This window comes from Lolium rigidum, chromosome 5, assembly GCF_022539505.1.
Source record: "Lolium rigidum isolate FL_2022 chromosome 5, APGP_CSIRO_Lrig_0.1, whole genome shotgun sequence".
NCBI lineage: Eukaryota > Viridiplantae > Streptophyta > Magnoliopsida > Poales > Poaceae > Lolium > Lolium rigidum.
In genome coordinates this window covers 218669287-218690233 of record NC_061512.1, presented here as the reverse complement: position 1 = coordinate 218690233, position 20947 = coordinate 218669287, and the positions used below count along the sequence as shown (strand labels likewise).

Sequence of the window (20947 nt, the reverse complement as noted above, 5' to 3'; positions counted from 1 at the left end):
CCACTATTTTGCATATATATATATATATATATAGGTCTGCTATTCTCGAACCGGTTCGAGAATAACTATTCTCGAACCCTTTCTGAACTTCCCGGTACATGGATCTGAACTTCTTCTTCCCATAATCTGAACTTCCCGACGGACTTCAATATTGTACAGGGCAAACTCCCGAAACTTGAGTCTAGTTTGAAGTGAACTTCAGGAAATATAGCGAACTTCCGTCGCATCTGAACTTCTCTGGAACCACTTGTGAACTTCCTGATGTTTCCAAGTGAACTTCTCGACGGAATACCAGAATTGCATGTCCGTGCGGACACTATTTTCATGTTGATTTTCAAACCGCTTATCGGAATGATGCGTATAATACACCGTTGGATTCGTATAGAAATTTCGCAACTTTTTCATGTTCATTGTTTTCCCAAATTCTTTATTATTTAAAAGTAATTTTAAATATACAAAACAACGTTTTTGCAGATTTATCTATTTTCGTGCAGTTTTGGGGTTCTAGTTTTCAAACATTTTATCGGATTGATGCATATGATATACCATTGGAAAGCTATTGACTAGGCGCACCTTTTTCATGTACAACATGTTTCCAAATTCTCTGTGGTTTAAGAGCAGATTTGAAAATACGTGATTCCACTTTTTTAACTTCTCGATTTTTTGTACTGTTTTTTGGGTCTTATTTCCGAACCACTTGTCGGAATGTTCCAAATGATATTGCGTTGGAAAGATACTGACTAGGCGCACCTTTTTCATGTTGAAGGTTATTCCAAATTCTAAACGGTTTAAGTTTAATTTTTGAAATACGCAAAAATGGAGATAACGCCGACACGAGAACATTTTGAAATTGGTTCATCTAGATTGATTACGTGTGGCATTGCGAGGTGTTAGAGTATTAATAGAGTTATATTAGTGCTAATTGTACGTAGCACCGGTCGATTTGCGGAATAAGAGGTCGTACGGATGATTTCTATACGTATGATTTCCGCCCAAAAATATAAAGTACATGGAGTTGCTTGATTATGGAAGTGAACCTCTGGATATCTGGTAGTGAACTTCTGACCGTGGTATAGAAGTTACATACATGCTCAAAATGAACTTTCAACATGTTCAAAGTGAAGTTTCGTGCTCGGAACAAAGTGAAGTTTGACAAAAGCAAATTTCTGACATGTTGTGAAGTTTGTCAAAAGCAAATTTCCAACATGTTCATGGTGAACTTCCTCCGCTTACAAAGTTAAGATTGACAAAAATAAATTTCCAGCTTGTTTAAAGTGAACTATTGCTTGGTAGAAAATGAACTTCCACTTTTTCAGAGAAGTGTACAACACAAAAATATATTAACTTCCACTTTGGTAGAATTTTACAACCAAAATAAACTATATGCGGAGTGAATTTCCAACATGTTCATGGTGAACTTCCTCCGCTTACAAAGTTAAGATTGACAAAAATAAATTTCCAGCTTGTTTAAAGTGAACTATTGCTTGGTAGAAAATGAACTTCCACTTTTTCAGAGAAGTGTACAACACAAAAATATATTAACTTCCACTTTGGTAGAATTTTACAACCAAAATAAACTATATGCGGAGTGAATTTCCTCTTGGAGACGAAATGATCATATACAAGATAAAACTGTAAAGAGCTGTAGTTTCCTGAACTTGAGATGCTACCAGATATTCAATGACTACAGATTACAATTCAGAATAACTCCGTCAAGGCATGTCTCTAAACTTCACACATGCTGGTCTCTTTCTGAACTCCACGACTCTATTTGTCTGAACCACAACCAACTGTGCGCCACAGAGTAGGTGTCGTGCACCTTTATAAGCTAGAGTGGAGAAATCACAGCAAGCCATTAACCTATTTTTATCCCTGCAATTTGCAATACATCACCCCAAAACAAGCTAAGACAAGTATTAATTGCAGAACTAAGAATCAACGGTTCAGAGGACACGCATGTGAATCAGCGGCTAAACATCGGTGTATTGTAGTTTTACTCCCCGGAAGCACGCACAGGACTGCCAGTGTATGCGCGCGTGGACTTCCCGGCTACGCACAACGGACTACTGAGGGAGGCACAATGAACTCTTGTGGTGCTCTACTTGCAGTTAGAACTGAGCACATTGGAATCTGTAGCAAGAATTACTTCTAATTAGCAATTGCTAGCACTGAAAAATAGTAAAAATGATAGATAAGAGACATGCGGCAATAATAAAAATGGCCATTCATCAATACTCAAAATACCACATGCATGGCTATATTATTTGTTTACAAAGAGGGGTCAATACCAGACTTGAAAATAGAATAGGAACAGATGGTACTGCACTGCAAACTCCCCAAAATAGCGCAGCGGACAGCTGAAGAGGCACAGTTAACATACCTGAAGGTAGAACTGCACATGCTCGCTGCGGAGAGCGACGTGAACTACCGCGGCGGGGGCATGTGAACTCCTGTGGCGGCGCTTGTCCCGTGGCGGCTGTGGCTATGCGGGAGAGCCGGAGTTCATGGTGGCGCTGCCAGGAGTACACGCATGAACTAGCAGCAGTTATTTTGCATAAAAAATGGTGTAATGAACTGGACTAAAGGAACAAACTCGATAAGTTGGGATATTGTCATAGCTACTGAACCATCTAATGTTATTTATGCACCTGTACAATGCAAATCTTTCAGCTACCAAAAAAAGGTTGATAAAATGCTACAGAAAATTAGCTAACACATCGTCCATTTCCTGATATTTCAAACTTCCTTTTTTGTCAGGAATCATGACATGTCAACTGCCACTCTATTTGACAAAAAAACATCCAGAATCAGCGTTTACTGTCTTTCAGAAGGTTGCAACATAAAAATACTTCACACTTCATATGTTTCAAATGGTGAATAAATCTAAATGAAATTCGGTCATATATATATATATATTGTCTAGCATAATAATAGTTTGTAAGAGCAAGCTACTTCGCACAGATTATCACCGCTTCCAGAATAAATGAGATTTCCACTTTCATCAGCAAATGCTACTGTGTTGACCTCGGACTGAAATATAAAATAATTCAGAGTAGAAGCAAGCAAGGATTCTATTATACTTGAACTCTTCATTAGGACTATAGAGAAATAATAGAAGTTCTTCTAATTTTCTCCTCGGATTATAAACTTTCAGAGACAAAAACAGAACCAACAATCACTTCTCACATCTACCAATTAACAAGAAAATCAAGTGAAACCAAACATATTTTCCTTAAATGATAATACCCTTCCACCATTCAGGATGCATTGACTGTTGGAGTTCTTTCTTGAGCGCATGAATTGAACATTTTTTGCCATAATAGTTTACTTCTGGTGATGTATGAATTGATCTTCTTCGATGAATAAAATCGAACTAGTCAAAACGCAACACACAGTTATGTTTGTCCTTCTAAATGAACCCTGTGACGAAATGAACTCCCCAAAAAAATGTAAGTGGACTTATCATGTTAGCAAAACTGAACTTCTGTTTGCTGGTCGATCGAGTTGTTCCGACAAAAAATCCGTTCAGTCAGTAGCGTTGAAGTTCATTGTAATATAAAAACCAAACTTTCACGAAGACATAGGTGAACTTCCCCGCAAGAAAATGAACGAGGCTAACTCCTGGAAAACAAAGTGAAGCCCCCAATAATTTGGAAAAGAAATTACTTTGTTTCCACACAAAGTGTTCACATGCCTAGCATTTTTTTTGTGAATTTCCCATCTAGACAGCTAGAGGAAAGCTAGCAACCAGAATTTAACTTCCGGCACAAAGAGAGTGAGCTTCCGGAAAAAGTTAAGATGAACTTCGCGATAAATTTGATTTTACATACTTACAAACGAACTTCCAAATAATAAACAGCGAATTTGCCCTCTTAAAAAAAGTGAACTTCTTTGTTGCATGTGTATCATTCGAACTAAAAAAGTATGTCTGAACTTTATTGCTCAACGGGCATTATGACAGCACAGTGTGTTAACAAAATACAAAGAGTAAAGGAGGAGATATGCCCGCAAAAATTTCAGTGAGATAACATGGCATATCATGTTAGCACAAATTCATGTAGCTTCAGTTAAGTAATCAAGGGATTTCTGTCAGAAAGGCAAGTGGAGAAACAGACTCAACATAGTTATTTTCCAAATTTCACAATGGAAATGTAAGAGCTCATAAAAAGGAAATGACAGTAATTCTGCAACCCCCTTCTATAATGGGAAAAACTTATACAAAAGCAACTAAAAGAATGGCAAAAGTTGGTCACAGTATTATGTAACATGCCAGTTTTCAATGGTAGGAAGCTGATGTATTTTTTTCCTACTGAACTCCTTTCCCCTGATAGTGAACTTTACCTGAAAACATATGTGAACTAGGCCTGCTCGATGGAGGTCTGGAGTGATCCTCGCTGGAGTTCGGAACGGAGCGCTCGGATCCTCGCTCCTGCTCTGCACCGGCAAACCCTGCAATAGTGCACTTATCTAAATTAATAAGTGTATAGTCGATGGTAATTGATATAACTTATTTACAAGAAAGGAGATTTAAGTAGCTCATTAGTATGAATGTGAACTGCAGTTTTTTTTGGCCTAATGGAACTGATCATAATTTTAAAAGTGAATCGCTCGAGTGCTGAAAAAACACAAATACGTACGGCCAAGAATAAGATTGCATACATCATTACTATTTTTGCATAGCAAAAACAGTGCAGTAAGTAGGCCAACTTCGGGCATGAGAGACTCCTAACTGCCTAGGTCGAACTAAAGTGAAAACGAACTCCAAAAAAATTACAAGTGAACTCGCAATGGTGAACAATGTGAACTACCTTTTTTTCCGTAGAAGGATCAACCTCTGTTTCTTTATATCAAATAGATAAAGAGAAAGAAAGGGACCGTCCAAAGAAGAAAAACTAAACTTTATGTGCAAAAGTTTCCATGACAGATAACACCGAACTGAACTTCAGAAGAGTGAAGAGTGAACTCCAGAACATAAGAGAATGAACACCCACACACACACACACACACACACACACACACATACATGTAAGGTGAAATTACCGCCGAGCTCACATCGACCAGAAAATTGAGAAACTCTAGTTCCAGCCACCAGAATACGCACAAACGGTAGCAGCGCCTTGAGTCGAACGTAGTCTAGACAGCATACCAGACGGGAACCTTCTCTAAAATGAAAAGGTGAACTTTGTATGTTAATAAACTGAACTTCTATTTTTTTTGTCAGACCTGCCTCAAGATTTATACAAGTATTTGCGCCGGCTAGGTTCATTTTTGCTACGAAGGACAGAGAATTGCATAGATAAAGTGGACTTTTCTCGAGACGCCGAGTGAACTTTCTAAAAACAAACAAGTGAACTCCTCCGCAACAAACAACAAGTAAAGTTGAATTGATTTTCTATGCACTAATGGAGATGCCAATTTTTCTAGATTGGCTGACAATGAACTTCGGGCCACAAACTTTTACTATGCTGAACATAATAAACGCAGGACGTACTGACTCTTATAAAATCAAAAGTGAACTTTCCTTTCATAAACAAATTGAACGTCTAACGTTTCTTAAAGTCAGACACGCATGAATAGATGCATCAACACATACATGTACCTTATTTCTCTATCTCCCGACATGTTTGAGCAGTAGTTTTTAAAGTAAGTACCTAGTAGCAAAAAATACGAAGTATAGAAAGTGTGCTTGTGCAGTATTTCAGTTGTTCACGCACAAGTAACAACCACATAATGTTAATTTTAAGCAAATAAACAATATGAATTATCGAAACAAGTTGATGTCACAGAAGTAAATAAGCTACCAAACCTGCAAACTATTGCAGAATATTGGCTCTGGCAGCTGCAAGGAACTGATTGGAAAGTACATATATGCAAAAACAAAGCAGAACTAAGTAAAGCCATGATTTGTGTTGAGTATCACAGAGCAAATCGTAGAGAAAAAGATGGGTTTCTTTTTTCCATGGTGCCTGCAACGTGAGATGACCAGATTGGAGCTTGGGGTATTGGCACCGGACTACCTGCTGCCAGATCTACCGAGGCTTGGTTCTCTTCTACGATAAAAAAAAAAATTGAGGACAAACGGACAGTAAAACAGAGAAAGAACAGTTCGGTACCAGCAGCAGCACAACAGATCAAGTACCACCAGCAGGCTTATCAGTTCAACTCGATGGCCAGATCGTGGAGCACTAAGTTGGAGTCCAGACCGGCGCGAGCGCAAGTTTTGACCGACGAGAGTGGAAGTCCAAGCACGGGGGAAAAAGCTCGGCTGGTGCGGCTCGGGAGTTTCAGAGCAACGCCTTGGGAAGCCGAGCTCGAGGGCGGCGACTGTCACCAGTGGGAACATCGCCGTCCCCGCCTCGCGGAGGTCCCCCATGGGCCGCCGCGTCAGGACCCCTCCTGCTCGCAGAGATTTCCAGGGGGAGGCGTGGGTGTGCTGTCCTGGACGTGCGCTCATGGAGGGGCCGCGCGACTGGAGGGGTGGGAGCAGGGAGGCTCGCCGGTTGGGGGAAGGGGTGGCTATCCGGCGGGGAGAGCAGGGCGTCACGCCGTTGGGGAGGGCAGGGCGGCGCGCCGGCTTGGAGGGTAGGGGCGGCGCGCCGGCTTGGAGGGTAGGGGAGGCGCGCCGGCTTGGAGGGTAGGGGCGGCTCGTCGGTGGGGGGACGCGGGGGCGGCGCGCGGGGGCAGATAGGGTGTTGCATCGGTGCGGTTCAGAAGCTCGTTAGGTGGGGCTTGGTGGTAGTAGGCGGTCCGGTACGGGACGTTTTTCCCATGGGTGGGTGCGGGTTCGAGAATAACTATTCTAGAACCACTCTTAAGGGGGGTTCGAGAATAGTTGGGCCCTATATATATATATATATATATATATATATAGGTCTGCTATTCTCGAACCGGTTCGAGAATAACTATTCTCGAACCCTTTCTGAACTTCCGGGTGTTTCCTAGTGAACTTCTCGACGGAATACCAGAATTGCATGTTCGTGCGGACAGTATTTTCATGATGATTTTCAAACCGCTTATCGGATTGATGCGTATAATATACCGTTGAATTCGCAAGGAAATTTCGCAACTTTTTCATGTTCATTGTTTTCCCAAATTCTATAATCATTAAAACTAATTTTAAATATACAAAACAACGTTTTCGCGGATTTCTCTGTTTTCTTGCAGTTTTGGGGGTTTAATTTTCAATCGGCTTATCCGATTGACGCGTATGATATACCGTTGGAAAGCTGTTGACTAGGCGCACATGTTTCATGTAGAAAATTTCTCCAAATTCTTTACAGTATAAGAGCAGATTTGAAAATACGTGATTCGCTTTCCGAATTTCTCGTTTTTTCTAATTGTTTTTTGGGATTTATTTCCGAACCACTTGTCGGAATGTTTCAAATAAAAGTTTGTTGAAAAGATATCGATTAGGCGCAACTTTTCCATGTTAAACTTTTGTCCAAATTCTAAATGGTTTAAGTTTAATTTCAGATATACACAAAAGCGGAGATAACGCCGACATGAGAACTTTTAAAATTGGCTCATCCAAATTGATTAGGTGTGGCATTGCGGTGTTTTGGAGTATTAATAGAGTTATATGAGTCCTAATTGTACGTGGGGCGGATCGATTCGCGCAATAAGAGGTTGTACGAATGACTTCTACGCATATGATTTCCGCCCAGTAAAATAGAGTACATGAGCTGCTCTAATATAGAAGTGAACTTCTCGATACATCTTAGTGAACTTCCGGTCGCGGTATAAAGGTTTTAGACATTCTCAAAATGTACTTCCTACATGTTCAAAGTGAACCTTCGCGCAGGTACAAAGTGAAGTTTGAGAAAAGCAAATTTCCAGTATGTTCATAGTGAACTTCCCCCATGTTCAAAGTTAATATTAATAAAATATAAATTTCTAGCTTGTTTCCCAATGTTGAACTAGTTAACTGTTGCAAGCTGGAACAATAAACTAGAAACTGCATGTAGTTCACTATACTTTGATGATAAGTTCATTCTACGGAGTTTTTGGTTGTTTTGTTTTCCTTTACTATTTTGGAGGTTGTAATTATTTTACAGTGAACTGGTGACGTCTAAAGAGCAAACTTCCCTATAAAAAAATATAATTTCTTTGTTTAATGCCAAAGCCAAACGAGTGGTCTTTGCATCAAAGATATATACACGTTCTTTCTTTTTTCCAACGGACCGCACAACAAAGACAAGTGAATGGTGTACTGACAATGATAAGTGAATGCATAGCATGTGTACTGCGGCACATTTTACACAATTTTATAGAACAATTTCTACTGCTCAGAAATTGCACAAACACACCAATATGCTAAGAAACAAAATTTGTAAACTAGAAATCCCAATCATGCATAGCCAAGTAGCAATTCAAAACCACATAAACTGGCACCTGCTCACTACATGCTCACTCAATGCACAACTTCCTACCGAAGAAATAAACTTTTTCATACGTGACTGAACATCTTCCTCACAAAGTGTACTGCTCCCCTAGATGCATAATAGTGAACTTCACACATAATTAATACACAGAAGTCATCCACCCATCAGCGCAAATATCAGAAGCGAACTTCACAAACAATCCATCTAGTAGACTCAAATAAAAATCCATCTTGTGGGAATAGTCTAAATTGAAGTATCAGGACACAAGAAATTCACAAATAGAGAAGTTAACTCCACAAATTAGTATCAGTGAGCTTCACTGAGCCAGCGCCATGCCCGTCCTGGCGATGCTCCACCGTGGCGCGACATTTGGGCTTGAAAACGCCATGGACATGGAGCGACCGCTAAGCCGCATCCACTTTCAAGAAGTAGTGTAGGGCTAGCAACACGTTTATGTCCTCATCCTCTGCAGCATTGCCTCATCAATTTGGCTGTGATCAGGGAGTCCTTGTTGTATATGCATGAGATGCTCGGACGATGCGAGTGGGCTTCTCAAGTACCTAGCATCAAATAATAGAATTAGGTGAATAAAAACTCAAAATATTTTATTATAATGAAAGAACATAGTTGATCACAAAATGCTGAAGCTATCTTCCAAACAAATCAGAAAAAAGATCAGTATTCAAAGGAGAGAGCAGTACTAGATTCTACAAGATGAACACCAGTACTAGTAGTAGTATCTAAAAAATAATCTGCGTTTTCTACAACAAACTTTACAGTTTTGTTCATCGATGAAGTAAAATGACAGCAAGAATTAAACTTCTGGCGATGATGTGAACTTTTGATAAAAATTAGTTAAACTTTCCCAGCGAAAAATATACAGCCTGAGCTAAAAGAGTGCACTTCCTTACATGTTAGTGTTGTAGTTCCATCAACTGGAGTGTACCGCTTGGACCGAATTAGTGCACTAATAATATTTGGACACAAACAAAGCGAGCTCCAATGATAGAACATGTGACTTCTTTTATATGGAAGACGTGAACTTTCCGATATATTAAGTATGAACTCCTTGCAAAAAAAAAAGAGTGAACTGACATTACTGATGTAAACCTGGCAACCACCGTCCTTTTCTATTTAGTTCAACACATACATCCAAGAGAGAAACATTATTTTTTTTCATAAAAAGTAACTACTGGAGCTTTTAAGAGTGAAGTACTAGAGTTGGCCATATATGCATCATCCATACATATGCATTTTCTTACTAGTGCATCCATATCGACACGGGAAAAAAGGCTGGGAAACTAATATTCATACCAACAGGTCCGCGAGAAACCGACGGCTGTAATGCTTACCAGTTCGTATCAGCAACATTGCAGCAAGAGCACCCAACAGCTGTACTGCTTTGCATCCTGTCAAATGAATCTGCACGACCAATACCGAATAAGTGTACTGTATGTAATAGAGAATGTGAAGTTTCTAATTTTGATTTTACATGACCTTGAACTGAATTTCAGTAGAAATACTAAACAGAACTTCCGAAGAATACAAAACTGAACCTCGGGATTTTTTAAGCTAACCTATACTCGTTGAACTTCTTTTTAAGCTAATAAGCTACTGTTGTTTAATAAGTGGACTTCCTTTTATGGTAAACTAAATTTATTTATTCAAGAAAGGGGAACATTCTCAGAGAGACAGAAGAGTGAACTCTTAGACATAGCACTATATAGACAAAAGGAAGCGCCGCCATCTATTTTTCTCTTAGACTTCTATATAGACCAAAGGAAGCATCACCCCACTTATATTTCCTCTATGGAATACACGAAGGAGAAATCAACTCCCATTCTCCCTCTATGCAACACCCGGCTCTAGCTAACCTGGGATACAATATGTTCACAAATATTCAGGAATATATAAAATGAAAATAGTAGTAGATGTGAACTTCGCGAATTAAGAGAAGTGAGCTTCACGATTAAAACTGCGAGGAGCAGACCAACCTGGGCATGAAGCCTGGCAGGTCATAAAACTTCCGTGGCTTTGCGAAGGGAACTGCGAATTTTCATATTTGAACGAGTGCACTTCCTAAGTCAATTAAGTAAACTGCCAGGGAGCAATCAAGCTAGGATAGGCATCACAGGGAAATGTTTCCGTAATGTGAATTTTGTTGGCCTCAAATAGGCATCACAGACATATTCTAGGCTTCTAGCTTGTCTATTCTAGCTATAGAAATGTTTGCCTATCCATTAGTTCTAGATTACCAACTGACGGGAAGACAAGCTAGAATATGCATCAAATTGATAATTCAACAACACAGTCATATGTTTTTGCTTCACGACAGCTTGGAGGCGTCCGCACCTCTCTCTCTATGTCTCTCCGATATAGCATAAGCTCATCAAGCAGTGTTCCTTACCTTGAGCTTGCCGACAAGACGAACTTCACACGTATATGAAGTGAACATCTGGTCATGTGGACCCGTACAACAAGTAAAACAATAATTTTGTGAGTTGCTCGTTTGTCTGAGTATGTTATCTCTGTAACTTTTACATATAAAAACTGTGAACTTTCAAGTGCATATGAATTGAACCGCGACAAAAGAAAACGAAGTGCCCAAATTTATGAGCAATATGTCCACTATTATCTCTGTTTCAAGCATGATTATAAAACAAACGTCAACATACTCCTGTACTTTTGAAGTATGATAAGCGAACTGCAAGCATTGGAGAAGTGAGCTACACGTATTTGCAAAAGTGAACTCCACAGATTAATAATGTGAATTAACATCAGGCTATCTAATGAATCTAACTTCGAGCAAATATAGAAGTGAACCTTGCTCTCTGACAAAGTGAATTCTGTTCTTTTCTAGCAACATGCATCTACACATACATACATGGCATAAACATTCTTTCATACAAAGTAACTACTGGAGCTTTTAAGAGTGAACTACTAGAGCTAGCCATGTATGCATCATCCATACAGATGCATTTTTCCTTACTAGTACATCCATATCGACATGCAAAAAAGGGCGAGGCAAACCAATATTCAAGCCAATAGGTCCATGAGCACCCGACGGTTGTATTGCTTACCAGTTCAGATTAACAACATTTCAGCAATAGCACCCGGTGGCTGTACTGCTTTGAATCCCGTCAAATGAATATGCACTAACAATACTCAGATGGTTGGGTAGTTCAGTTCCGAGCAGTCCCGGCTGGCACCACAAACTCCCACCACCATTGACACCATGGACAAAAACTAGCAGGCCAACGCACGTGAACTGCCCGGCACTGCACGGCGGACTACCACACCCTGAATATTTTATCAGTTATGGAACTAAAAGATACCTAGGCCATTGTCTAAAACAGCAAGAAAAACAACGACATACCATGATAAACTAATTTCACGGTAAAGTCACATCAAATATTTATGATCATTGGTGTATACAAAAACATATCGTGTTACCAATGGAATGCATACATAGTTGTACAAATAAAGATTACCATAAAATTACCTAGTGTTGCACACTATGGTGGAGGGAGTCAACTGCGGCGGCGCCGGAAGTCCACGCCGGTGAGCGCTGGAGCCCGAACGGGAGGTGTTGCTGCCATCTGCCGCCTTGAATAGGACAAGGCTATGTTAACTCGAACTAAATAGGGTCAAGATATGTGACAAGAATACTACAGCTACACTTCTCCGTAATTAGTATTTAGCACTATAGTGACATAAAATGTGTAGGTTTTAACTACCTCTTCCAGAAATCGAAATGCGCTATTTGATTTTTCTAGTATTCAACCGGACGAGCACCATCTATTCAATGTTAAGAATTAATGAACTTCTAGATGGGGAAAAGTGAACGTTCCTAACTATAATGTATAATCCCTGTTGTAACACACCTGAACTTTTTGTTGAAAAAAAAGCATACCCGTTATTTATTGTACTTGAACTTCCTGGATAATAATATTGATTCACAAGCAGCACACTTTGTATTAAAAATAGTGAACTGATAATATTAACAGAAGTGAACTTTTTTATCGCATACAAAGTTAACCGCCCAAAGAACTCTAGCGATCTTTGCAAGAGTACATTTTTCTACCAAGAAAATAGTGAACTTAGCACTAGTACAAACTGAACTTTAATAACAATAAATTTGGAAACTTTATATGTTGAATGCCAAGCAATAAAGTGAATCACGGAACTGGTATTTGATCCACTAGTCAAAATCATCTACGACTACGAGCATCACCGTCCGGAGTTAGGAGAAGCAATGAGGTAAGGGCCTGGTTGCGAGTTCATTGACGCGGCCAAGTACCAAGAGCAATGGTTGCATCTTTGCGCCAATATCTGAACTTCACATTTTCCAATTTGTGAACTTCAAAATTCAGTTAAAAAAGAAAATCAAAATTGGAAAGACTAATTCAACTAGAAAGAATATCTAAACTGAAGTAGCATGAGATGTGAACTTCACCAATTAGTAAGCGGGGCCGTATTTAAAGGCGCGAGGGGGGCCAAGCCGCTGGAGTCCGGAGCAGCGATGAGGAACATCACTGGGGCAAGGAGTACTCTTATGTGTGCTTTAACCGAAATCAGTGGACAAAACGAATTTCCATAACAAAAGCAAGTAAACATCATGTGTGGACTGAGGTGAACTTCTATTTTCTGTTTCAATCCAATGAATCAATCGATGCAAATGATCAATACCTATATCTGAACTACACATTTTTCCATTTGTGAACTTCAAAATTCAGTTAACAAAATAATTCAAAATTGGAAAAACAAATTGCAGGAGATGTGAACTTCACCAAATAGGAAGCGGCGCCGTTGGCCTGAGACAGTCGAGATGCTGGGAAGGGGTCGGGCGTCCCCTACGCCAGCCGGCCGTGCAACAGGGGGTGAGGGCGGCGGCGACCGTTCCGCGGCATGGGTGACGGCGGCCGCCGTGTGCGCGGCAGGGGGGTGGGGCGGCGGCGTCCGTCCGTGCGGCAGGTGGTGGGGGCGGCGGCATCCGTACGCGCGGCAGGTGGTGGGGCGGCGGCGTCGCGTGCGCGCCGCAGGTGGTGGGGGCGATGGCGTCCGTCCGCGCGGCAGGTTGTGGGGACTCGGCCGCGTCGTGCAGGAGGGAGGCGGCGCCGCGCGGTCGAGATTGGAGGCCGGGGACGCGCCGTAGAAAAGGGAGGCGGGGGCGAGTGATGGAGGTCGGAGGCCGGAGCCGTGCCATGGTGGTAGGATGGGCGTCCCGCTTGAGGAAGGAGGGGCGGGGAGTTGGTGGATGGAGAGCGCACAACACCCCCGACCGGCGGCGGGAACCAGAAGGCGAGCGGGATCCGGGCGGTGGCGCATGCGGATGGGGGTTCGTGGATCAGGGTGGAGGAAGTCCAGAAAGGAGGTGGTTTGGTTGGGGGTAGTTGCTGGGCCGGGTCGGGTGGGTTCTGTTCGGAGGTAGCGGGTCGGTCGGTCCAGATTTTCTGTGCGGGGTGAGAGGGGCGGTAGGGTTCGAGAATAGCTATTCTAGAACCCTCTTAAGGGGGGTTCGAGAATAGTTGGGCTCTATATGTATATATATATATATATATATATATATAAGGTAAACTAACTGGTGCACCATGGTGCCTCGACACCATGAATCATAAAAGGAAACCTGCACAACAAACTGGGAAGTGATTTATCTCTCTTTCTGATAATTGGAAAGTCCATTCTCTCTCCTGTTGATATTTGAAAAGTGTTTTTCTCTCCTTTATACACCTATCATGCAATCTGGCACTCACGATGTAATTGTACGGTCATGATGTATGGTGCCTGGGCACCATGGTGCCCCAACTGAGCTTCCTACTCCTGGGTGTAACTACACACATGTCTCATATACTATCATACGGAAGTATATATAACATACTTTATTGGTTTGAGTATGTTCGTACACTATATCTAAGATACTTCATACCAACTTTGGTGAAAAAAATTTAAATACACCCATAGTTTGCACTATATATACAAAATACATGCATATTTATACGTAAAGAAATAGTGTACGTAAAAAAGTGTACATACTACCTACAAAGTAGTATGTATACTACTAAAATATTCTTATATACTTCATACTACATGTATATACTCTTCGGTATGATAGATACTAAATTATGTGAAACACACGTGGGAGTAACTACACCCGGGTGTAGCATGAATATATATATATATATATATATATATATATATATATATATATATATATATATATATATATATATATATATAGAGCCCAACTATTCTCGAACCCCCCTTAAGAGGGGTTCTAGAATAGCTATTCTAGAACCCCCTTCCTACCAACAAAAAAAACTGACCGACCGGACTCCTCCCCACCTTCCTCCCTTCCGCACAAACCCAAATCCCGCATGGCCTTCTTCCCGCAGGCCGCATCGGCCCCAGCCCCGTCCTCCAGCATCGCGCCGCCCCGCCCAATCCTCCAGCATCGCGCCGCCCCGCCTCGACCTCCCCCAGCGCGCCGCCCCGCCCCGCCTCGACCCTCCTCCTACCTTCTTCCCGCAGTCAGCCCGCATCGGCCCTCGTCCCGTCCCCCAGCAGCGCGCCGCCCCGCCCCGCCCGGTCCTCCACCATCGCGCCGCCCCGCCCCGTCCTCCCCCATCGCGCCGCCCCACCTTCTCCCACCCCGGCGGCGCCCAACACCTCCACCTGCGTCATGGACGGTCTGCGGCGCTCTGCAGGTCGACCTCCATCCCGGACGATGGCGCATCGCCCCAGCACATCAACTTTTTCTCTGCCTAAAGCTCTCAGGTATATGACCAAATTATCATGATCTTGCAGGGATCTGGTGTTTGATTTTCCCTTGCATTGCATGGATAAAGAGGTGTCGATTGTTCTTGTATATGTGTTCAGTAATACAAATAAAAATAGACGCTGATGCTTTGGAATGGTAGGAAAGGACTATTCTGCTGATGGATGGTTTGTAAACTGCTGCTCGCAGTGTAATTCCTCTGAGCTGATGCAGTGCAATCTGCTATGGGCTATGTGTGTTATGCTGAAAGTTCATATATCTGTCGGATTAGTGAACTACCGACTGCTCTTTCTCTTTCTCTTCACTGTCAACGAAGTTCACATTTTGAAGTCACTAAATTCACTTCAACGCTGGCAAAGTTCACATGTTTTATCATAGGAGCTCACTTTCTTTGTGTTTAAAAAGTGAGCTCACTTCTACTATGTGAACTTATATGCCTGTGTATTTTTTTTCTCTATCTTTTGTGGCACAAAAGAACCGATCCTGTAGTTGTGCTAAACCCTTGCTAGTTCTGAATTTATGATGTTTCATTTCAGAACTGCACCTAGTTCAGAGCTAAACTACTACCGGTAAAGAATTTGCCAGGCGCCATCACACCGTCGCTGGAATTCAGAAGCGCTACGGCAAGTTGGAATTCAAAATCGCCGCTGCGGGCGTCCACTGACGTCAATCTTCTGGTATTTTTGCAACGTGTGTGTATATCTGTTTTAGAATAGCAACGGGTGTGATGCTTTTATTACCATAGTAGCCAGTGAGGGTTCAAAATTTCCTTTTGAAGTTCACGTACTCTACTTCGTGCAGAAAAGTGAACTCCTCAACATAGTAATATTTCCATATTTCAGGTGTCTTGTTAATCGCTAGCTATCAATCACACAAAAAGCAAACTGTGAAGTTCAGTCTTGTGCTCTTCCGAAGATCAGTCTATGGTGTGCATCATGCCTCTGAAATTCTTTAGTTCACAGGCGAATCAGTCCATCATGTTGAATCCCTCAAAAGACTACAGAGAGCTTACCATCCTGGCGCAAAAAATGCTAAGGTATGTGCTGTCACTAAGATCAGTCCATCATATATGAAGGCTTTCTATTTGTTTAAAGTACGTGAAATCCAATTTTGTCAGAAGTTCATTAACTTTTTCTGGAAGCTCACTTTGCATGTGCTGGAAGTTGTTGTTTTCTGAATACGGCACTATGGTTTTAAAATTTACTTTTGTTTGATGGGAAGAAGTTCAATTCCACAAGAACGTGAAGTTTACTTTTTTTAAGTTTACTAGAGTGGGGGTTTAATTTCCCAATTAGTGCGTTGATACTGGAAGCACTTTTAGTTGGTAGCTTTCTTTCTCAGTTCACAACCGGAGGAAAAAATGTGTTAAGAGCTTGGATTTTAGTTAGATATAGGGAGTAGAGGGGCATGTGATTTGACATGAACTTCTACTTATATTGTTTTGTATCTTGGGTTCTATACTGCCGATAGATAAGAGATAAAATTGCGGTGTGCGCCAGGAAGTTCAGCCACCTTTGAATTTTGGAGTAGTACTTGCAGCGATTTGGGAGTTCTATTTGTTATGTTGAAAAGTTTAAAGCTATTTCTTCCCACAGTTCACTTCGTAAGCCTGGCAAGTTTTCTAATTTCTGCCTGTGAAGTACCACTGGAAAATTATGTGCACAAAACACTGTAAAAGTAAATATAGCTGCGCTTTGAAGAAAGAAAGAAAGTTCACTACATAGCTATATGTTGTTTGTTCTCTCACGAAAAAACATTCTTGTAAAAAACTACAATTCCTGTAAAATTTATCACCGATGATAGTTCACTCGTTAGACCTGAGAAATACACTTGTTAAAATCGAGTAGTTTGCTCAAATATGCTCGCCGTGGTGGTCGTTTGCAGTTCCTCCTGGTGTTGTTGGCAGTAGATGACGGAAAATAGTGGATTGCGTATAGGAATGCGTTGTTGTCTTTCTCAGCCAAGTTGTCTTTTCTGTCACCGCTTCTTAGGCAAAGACCATCAAAATTTTCAATCCTGTGTTCATGATGATGTAATAACACACAATTGGAAGTTAAAAAAAAAATCTAGTCTGAAGTTCACTTCCTTCCTACCACAGAGTTCAGTCAAGTACATGGAATTCTAGTTAAAACAGTGTGGTTCTGAGGTTCACTATTTTAATTGATAAAAGTTCAGTTCGTCTATGAGGTGAAGTTCACTTGCTTTTTATAATGTGCTGAAACTCAAATGTATATTGTGAATCAATGTTCATACCTATGTTGTTCTGCGAGTGTAACACTGTATCTAGCTTTATGCTATACCATTTCTTTTTGAGGTCACTATAATGCGCCCTAGATAATAAATTGTATCATCTGTATGGCAGGACCTTTGGGGCTCCTGATGGCAAAAGCATTTTTAGCATTTTCCAGAACTTATAAAAATAGTTTGTGCTCAGTAAATGTTTTTAATATGAAAACAGTTTGCTTCTCCAAAAGTGATCGAATACTAATCCAAGAATGCAGTAGAGTTTACCATGTAAAAAACAGAAAATTGTAGTTCAGAAATTAATAAAGCAAAACCAATCTGCAGGGAAGTTAAAAAATAGGCGCTGCTCTAAACCGCTGATAGGACCTGCTTTGGGCTGCCTTTTTATTTTTCACTTTCCCTTTTTGTTTTGTATGAATAGATAAAATGGCATGGAAGTTCGTTTTTTCTAGCCTAGGAGTTCGGTTATTCATTTATCTGTTGATGCTTGTTCTGACAAGTGACGACATGTTAACTCTACAAGGGTTTTGACGAAGTTTGTTATTTTTATTTCGTCGCGAATATAAGAGTGAAGTTCATTTTCTTGTCAAAAAAAAGTTCACTCTTTTTAGTCCTACTCTATAGAGAAACTAATAGAAAGTATATTTGTCCGGAAGTGCACATACGAGAAAAATAGCCAGTTCATTATATATAAAAAAATAGAAGTGGGCTCCATTTTGTAAGTTTATTTTCTTCGGTCCAAAGAGTTCAACATCTTGGATGTTTGTTTGGTATTCACTAGGAGTTCATTCTTTAAAAGGAAGTTCTGGCCGCACATGGATTTTGTATTTGTTTTACTATGAAGTTCAATCTGTATGCACTTGAAAGTTCACTATTTATATATGTAAAATTTGCAGAGATAACATAAGCGGACAAACTGCAGTTCACAATTTATTGTTCTGTCTTTTTACAGGTGCACATGGTAGAAGTTCACATCAACTATATTGTGAAGCTCGCCTCTTCTTTCCCGTGAATTCGCCTCTTCAATTATTTTGTCAGCAAGTTCACATCGCCCTCGTGAGGAAGTTCACCTATTCTCTATGTGAAAATTTAGTTTTATCCTGTCAGGAAGTGTAGTTTGTCAGCAGTTATTGTGACCTTTCTGTCACTTTCTAATAGAGTGGTTTGCTCCTGACTTGGTTGCTTGGCATTTTCTACCATATGTTCAACATGGGTTTTTTTTGCATTGTGTTAAGACATCATATACTGAAATCATTGATATAAATTATGTGTTCTCCTATGATATTCGGCGATGTAACATTAGTTCAAGCTTTATCGATTGCACCTTCCCACTCTCTGTGTTGTTTTGTTGTATGAGAGCACTATGTACTGTTTTCTTTTATTTTTGAGAATATACTGGTGTCCACTACTATCCTTATGATGCCCTTTGTTCGTACATGTAAGAAACACTACTGAATCAGAATCTTTACTATTGTCATCTCATTTATAACTTGAAAATCTCGTCTCTGACTTGCATATTGCCACTTTCTCTTTACATTATTCGTTACTGACTTTTATGGTTGTACCACGTGGAAGTTCTCCATTGATATGCTGAAAAGTTACTCTTTGTTGATGGTACAGATGTAGAAAACTAGAAGTTCGGATATAATTGTGGAGCACTGCAGTTCGCATGGGCATTGGCGAACATCCCTCGGCGCACCTACCTCCGCATCGGCGTTGGTGAACATCAGTGCACACCAAGTTCCTCGTTAGGCTGAGATGTTTTTGCAACTGACTGGCTATGAAGTTCACATCTCTTTTTAGGGTAAGTTCACTGCGTGAGGGGAAAAACGTTCAGTTAAACAGTACAGTAGCAAATATGTTGTGGTACAGTTCATCATTGCTCATGATATACTGTTGGATGCTGCTGATGTATTAGCCGTCGTGCAGTTTCCATTGATGCATTAGCTGCACATAAAAACAATTTCACCTAGTTCACATATGAAGTTTACTAATTTTTGTTTGAAAATTTATTGTTTCATAGACTGTGAAGTTCGCTTTTATTAAAAATGCAAGTTCGCTTGTCCACCCTAAGTATGGAATAGTATAGTTCAGAAGTTCGTCTTTATTATCAGGAAGTTTATTTTGTCTACCTTTTTAGTTAAAACCACAAGCAGGAAAGAAATAAAATGTAGAGGTTCATTTTGCTTACGAAGAAGAGTTTACATATCATTTTGTAGAAGTTTTATTTCTGTGGTGAAAGCTTTGCCATAAGTTCACTGTCAGCCAACCTAGAAAAAATAGCATCTCTATTTATACAAATAAAATTAATTCATGTGGTTTATTTGTTCTTTGCTATGGAGAAGTTCACTTATTTGTTCCTGAAAAGTTCACTCTTCTTAGGTTAGCTGTGTGTATGTGTGTTCGCTCTATTCTCATATGGAGTTCACTCTTTTGATTTTATTTTGACCGTACTTGCTTGTGTTTTTCATAGCACTGGGTGGTTCACATGTTAACTGTGAGCAGTTCGGTTATACCAAAGTATATATGTTATCATCAAATACTAGTTTGTTCGTGGAGAAGTTCGGATATTTCTCAGAGAAGGCGTAATCCATGTTTTTGAGAAGTGCACTAAATGGTCTGAACTTCAAATCTCTCAACTCATATATATGCTATGTTTCCTATTTGAACCTACACGCGCATGCTGATGCTAGTGGAGCTAGATGTAATTATTAGCATAGAGTTATCAGAAAGTGACTGACAGGCATCTTGTTGTTTCAGGTAAAATCTCATGTGAATTTGAGGAACCCAAACGAACAGATGGTATATCAGCCTCAGATAATATAATGAAGATTGTTGAAGATTATACGAGTATGTTACGCCTAATCTGGCTATTGCGTACAACAGAAATGATGGTGACAAGCTGGGCTGCTGTTTCAAGGTCACTTGCTAGCGTATTGAGTATAAATTTACTCGCGAACCGCGTCTGGCTGGGTTGTGAAAACAGATGCAGCAGCTGGTTTGCGAACTTGCTCAATGACCTGTGTAACTATGAACTTGTGGCTTGCTATGTGTGTGTGATTTTCATTTACAGATTGAGTGTTTTTTTATGATTGGAAATGTATTCCTGTGACTTGCACTTCGTTTACAGTACTTTCACTCTGATTTTGCTATTATGTGCACTTTACCTTTGGTTGTCAAGTTCACTTGGTTAGCTCCAGACAGTTCACTTTTCTTTCCCAGGTTCATTGGTACTTTTTCGCTTGGAAGTTCACATTAAATGTGCTACGGGTTCAGCACAATTGCCACAAAAAGTTAGCCTTGAACATGTCGCAATTTTTTCTGTTTAGTTGTGGAGAAGTACTAATAATTATTAGTTTAACTTTTATTGCTGAAACTCAGTTAATGCAACTGGAAAGTTCAATTTTGCCATCCATGATATGTTTCTGTTAATGCATGTACAGGGAATTACATGATTTAGGTTACATATGTGTACGCCAGTTCACTAGGACAACGGAGGAAGTTCATTAAAAAAACAGTTCCATACACACTTATTTGAGCATTCAAA

The 20947-nt window shown here is 40.4% G+C and overlaps 2 long non-coding RNA genes across 2 annotated transcripts; one reads left to right on the top strand and one right to left on the bottom strand.

Moving 5' to 3' along the window:
- Window positions 1-1508: 1508 nt before the first annotated feature.
- Window positions 1509-6201, bottom strand: LOC124655319. Its single transcript, XR_006988633.1, has 4 exons — window positions 6114-6201; window positions 4342-4449; window positions 2381-2513; window positions 1509-2130 (listed from the first exon to the last, which is right to left on the bottom strand). It is a non-coding gene; the product is annotated as an uncharacterized LOC124655319 (long non-coding RNA).
- Window positions 6202-15197: 8996 nt separating this feature from the next.
- On the top strand, window positions 15198-20419 carry LOC124655449. The gene is made up of 5 exons (XR_006988685.1): window positions 15198-15833; window positions 15999-16192; window positions 18353-18456; window positions 19021-19204; window positions 20161-20419. It is a non-coding gene; the product is annotated as an uncharacterized LOC124655449 (long non-coding RNA).
- Window positions 20420-20947: the final 528 nt, after the last annotated feature.